This window comes from Papaver somniferum, unplaced genomic scaffold, assembly GCF_003573695.1.
Source record: "Papaver somniferum cultivar HN1 unplaced genomic scaffold, ASM357369v1 unplaced-scaffold_24, whole genome shotgun sequence".
Classification (NCBI taxonomy): Eukaryota; Viridiplantae; Streptophyta; class Magnoliopsida; order Ranunculales; family Papaveraceae; genus Papaver; species Papaver somniferum.
The window spans coordinates 3,543,852-3,549,025 of NW_020634374.1; the positions used below are offsets into that span (position 1 = coordinate 3,543,852).

The window sequence follows — 5,174 nt, forward strand, 5'->3', positions numbered from 1 at the left end:
ATATTCCGAGAGCATTTATAGCCGTCTCTGAATAATTACTATTTTACCCTAAATCTACTGCCGATCCCGCGACCCCTTCCAAACCGATTCACATTTGATAATTTTTTATTATTTTATGGAGCATATAAATACTTCTTTCTCTCACCCATTTCCAGTCTTTTTCTTTCTCTTTCTTATTCTGCTCTCGGTCTCCCTATCTAACCTAAGGAACTGGCTTCATGGAAATGGAGAAATCAGTAAACCTTAGATGTAGTTTCAACCAAATTAATAAAAACCCACCCTTCTCTTGATTCTAATTCTAAATTTCCTCAACTCACTTGTCCAATTGTAAATCTCAAATCTGATGGGAACAGATTCAATCCAAGATTTTTTCTATCATTCTAGGGTTTTATCAAAATCTCTAACTAAATAAATAATCATCTCATGGATGATTACTGCTAAAGATGTTTGTTTTAGGGTGTTCTAGGGTTTCCGAATCTGAAATTATGAGTCTGTGATGGAATTGGAGAAAGGGTTTTCAATGAATCTTGAAGACAAAGATGAAGACAATTTGGGGTTGAAAGGAGATGAGTTCGCTACAACTATAGAAGAAGACTATAGAAGAAGATGATGATTAAAAAGGTGTTTCTGCTATTGTCGACAGAAGAAGCGAATCGGTGAGCTCCATGGAAATCCCTTCTCTTGATTCTTCTTCTGATTAATAACCCCAGATGTCGTTAAATCAAACATGCTAGCAAACCCTTCTCTTAATTCTTCCTCGGAAATCGCTCAAGTAGATCTCAAACCTGTTTTCTGTTTTTTTTTCTTCCTCTTCCATCGTCTCACTCTCTGAATTTCTCTTCTGTCGAGCTCAAAGAAAAATCATTTTATTTTTCACTCCCATATCTGCTATCTAAACCAACATATCTTCATGAAAACCCATTTTTATCATCTCTCCATTTGCAATATTCTATGTAAAACCATTTATTCCCCCTTTTCTCTCTTTGTTGTAGATTTTGTTATTGTTAGGGTTTTGAATTTATTTTGATTTTCTTGTAGGATTTTTATTTAGAAGACCAATTATCATCCTCAGTTGAATTTCTCGAACATTTTAAGGGGAATTTGGTTTTTGGCTTCACCAACATTTGAAGAATCAACTGATTTACCAGAAAGAAGGTAAAATTGATTGTTCGTTTTATGATTATTTCTACCATGTTGCTTGTAATTTTGATTTAAATTTATTTTTGGGTTTTTCATGAAATTGAAATTTAACGATTTATTTTGGTTTTTGTAGGAAAGTAAAACTCTCCTGAACAATTATGCACCAGTTCACTTTGATGTGATAAACAAAAGGGTTCATATAGCATGCAACTCTACTGATTATGTCGAAGAGATCTGAGGTTTGGTTTTTATCTTTTCTTCTCCTTTAATTTTAGGGGATTTCTTGAATTGGTGGTGATTCTGCATTAAGTTGTTTGTTATTATTGTGTTGGTGCTCGTCCAAACAAATTTGTACTATGTGGTCTGATGAATGAACTCTTTTGTGAAGTTCTGTTTTGTAAGTGATAAGTGATAAAGTTCTCAAAACTGCAGGTGGAAGGACTAATAATTGAGGTACTTGGTTTGGGAAGGAAGTGCGGAGAACCATGCTTCACCTCTTAATTCTATCACCATTGTTTGATTACAAATCTGTGTATTTTTTAATCTAATAACTGGTTGTTGTGATTTTGTTGCAGGTTTGAGCCATAATTCTTGTCTAACTTGATTAAACATAATCCTGATAAATGGTTATTGTGTGGTTGATGATGAGTGGATTAAATTTTGTGGAAACAATTGTGTTCTTTTTTTTCTTTTCTGTTTTCATTTGTGGGTGCTATCAAGGCCTAAATTTGTTGGAGTTCTTGTAGAATTCGTGTTTGCAGGATATGTGAGCCTTACCCCAACAACAGAAATCTCTCTCACTGTGGATCTCAACTCTGCACTCCAGATGTTTGTAAAAAGGTCCCAATGAGTGCTGCAAGGTTGGTGGTTAGTTACCATCAAAGGTCAAGTTAAGTAATCTCAACATTTCCCTGAATTTTGGACTCTATTATAAGTTAATGAAATGGTAATGTGTGCAAGTGGAATTCATGTACTAATTAATTCCTACTTAGAATTCAAATTAGCTACATATTAGTTTTCAAGAGCACTACTTTGAAAGGGAAACACTTAGATAGCTATGAGCAGTTTCTTTGCATCAAATGATTATTAGCTTACATGTTAGATAGCTTTGATGTGAGTAATGATAAGTTTCATAATAGTGGAAAAGGCAACAGAGGGATTTCTTATTCTTCTTTGTTGTATGTATGTTAGCACATTGTTATGAATTCTGGTCATAGATTGGTGAAGATGCTGCTACTGGTAGATAATCTTGGTTGTATTTAAATGGTTAATCATTGGGCTTAATTAACTTAGTCCCTTTTGAATATGAAACTAGCATATACCTATTTTCTCCACTGTATTGAAAAGAGAATTACATTCCAGATAGTATAAGAATAGATGGGTTGGTACATTTTTTGGATGCCTTGGCTTGCTTGAGTATCAGCATGTTGGTTAATGATTAGCTACATTATACTTAGTTACACATAATATTTTACATAGCATATGCTGCTTGAATGCTTTTCTCTATTTCTACATTGATGCCTTGTGATTTTTTATGTGAAGGACATCAGGGTTTCAGAGAATTCAGTCACAGATACAGGCAAAGGTGGTATTCCTATATTTATGTTGATTGCACGTACATTTGGCAAAAGTGAAAATCCTTAACGGGGGTAACGTAGGTTTTTGAACAGGTGTTTTTTTATTAACGTTCTGTTTGTATGGGTTACTTAACTTTTAAAATGCCATTGTTCATCTTTCAGGTCAGGATTCGTGAGCCTAAAGGATCTGAAATCAGGTATATTTCCTTCATCAACTAATGTGTTCACTGTGCTGCTAATTTACTACATGGTCTAGCAAATTCAGCTCATGGCATGACATTCAGTAAGGCTTTTCTAATTTACTACATTACAAAAGTTATGTAGTAGATCATGAACTCCTTAAAAAGAAAAATTGTTGAGTTCATGTAATGTTTTTGCCTTGTAATTACTACATGGTCTAGCAAATTCTGCTCATGGCATGACGTCCATTAAGGCTTTTCTAATTTACTACATTACAGAAGTTATGTAGTAGATCACGAACTCCTTAAAAAGCAAAATTGTTGAGTTCATGTAATGTTTTTGCCTTGCAGAATATGGAATGAAGTCACGTGTATTAGAAAGCAATTCAATTCATGTAAAAGCTATTTTGTTCATGTCAAATGTTTGTGTATTAATTTCTTTACTCATTATACTTATGTAGTTGTTGTACTACTTATGTGCTTCATGTCATATCATAACTATTCAATCATGTTGTTGGTTTCAGAAAGCACAATCTGAGGAAGGTGCTTCTGCGAAATTTATAACTTGAATTGTGTAAGCTCATCTTCTTAAGAACCAAATATTGTCACCCGTGCTTGATATAAAGCCTGGAAAAAAAAGTAGTTGTTGTCTATTGCTTTCTTTTATATATTTATAATTATTAACTTGGAGTCTTGGTTCCCTGTTTGAAAACTAACTTGAATGGTTTGGAAACGTAGGCTAGCTTATTTGCTTTGTAATCGGCAACGTAGTTATCATTCTGAGGTCTCGAGTTATGTCTTAGCTTAATAGGTTTATCTGACAGATCCCTTTGGATTGTATCTTACTAATAATCTGTGAAAGAAATGCTTATATACATAGTATGATACACTTTCTTATTATGGGTTAATAAATGGTGTGATTTTTGAAACCTAATTTTGGCGTGGTCTATGTTTAGCAGTGATGGATCTATTAGGAATGATTATGAAAGAATATGAGATTATGAATATTTCTCCTCAGGTAGTGCATTATGTCTAGAGAACTACAGTTGGTGGTTTGGTTAGAGGAGACTCCAATTAATGATCTTTTATCCCTGTGGTACGCGAGTTATCAATGACAAGTTGTGTAGATTTCCTGGAAAATACTGTTGAACTGTACGTGGGGTATTTTTATAGACTTTGATCTTTTGTGCTTGTTGTTCCATGTTGGACTTGTAGTCTTTCGACCCTTCCATTATGCGTCATAGAATATTGATTTAAATCCCTTTCTGTTTACCTTTTCAACTGAAGTGTCAACTGAATCCCTTTTTGTTTTGTTTGCTGCAGGTGCACCAAATATATGAATTGTTGGGCTTAGTTCATCATTTTGCTGGTTTGCCCTTGTTTTTAGAAATTTTGAATTTATAAAGACTTGTAGCACATCTTTGAATAAACCTGTAACTTACTAGTACTTGTATTATAGTGAATAGCATGCCGAATCTTGGGTTATATTCTGCACCTTTTATATTCCACTATATATATATATATAACATGTTGCATATTGATACGAGCTTGAATATTATTCCCATGTGATATTAGTATTTGCATACCAAAAGCATTCCACAAAAGTAATTCCCTTATAGTCCTTTACTTTTCCTGAATTCCCTGCTTTCCTCATTTATGTTTTCACTCTTGTTGCATGATTGTATACCTGCTACTGATGAGCCAACTGTTGTTTACATGAACCAGATCTCGGTTTAATTTCTCAAATTACCTCACACGTGCTTCCAACACTAAAAGAAAGAATATGAAGTATACTCTAGTAACTTATTTTTTTCTACCGTGTATTATGAACTGAACGAAGTCATTGTGTTGTTGTTGATTTGCATTGCTGGAACGAAGTTCTTTGTCGTATGTGAACCAGGGACACAACACATGGACGCTCTACTTGATATCATTTATGAAGTATTGGCTAAGTTCATCTTCATCGGAGGAGCTAATTGTTTTGTTGATTAACATGTTTTTTTAGCTTATTGTCTATTAGCATCTTTTTGTTAGAACTTACTAGCTAGCTAGTTTGGACATGTATTGTCTTGAACCAAAATTTCATCATTTTTGTGTAATTTTAAACCCAATGGATAAAATGAATGTGTGGAATTCTCAAGTTTGAGTTTAAATTTGAATTTCAGTTTGGGTTTCATTTGACTTGACTTTGAGTTCCTTTTGACTTGACTTTGACTTCCATTTGATTTGACTCGACTTGACTTTGACTTGAGTTCAATTTGACTTGATTTGACTTTGA

At 33.7% G+C, this 5,174-nt stretch overlaps 1 long non-coding RNA gene across 1 annotated transcript; it reads left to right on the forward strand.

Moving 5' to 3' along the window:
* Positions 1–2,851: 2,851 nt before the first annotated feature.
* On the forward strand, positions 2,852–4,256 carry LOC113341007. The gene is made up of 3 exons (XR_003355714.1): positions 2,852–2,914; positions 3,421–3,470; positions 4,220–4,256. It is a non-coding gene; the product is annotated as an uncharacterized LOC113341007 (long non-coding RNA).
* The last annotated feature ends 918 nt before the right edge of the window (positions 4,257–5,174 follow it).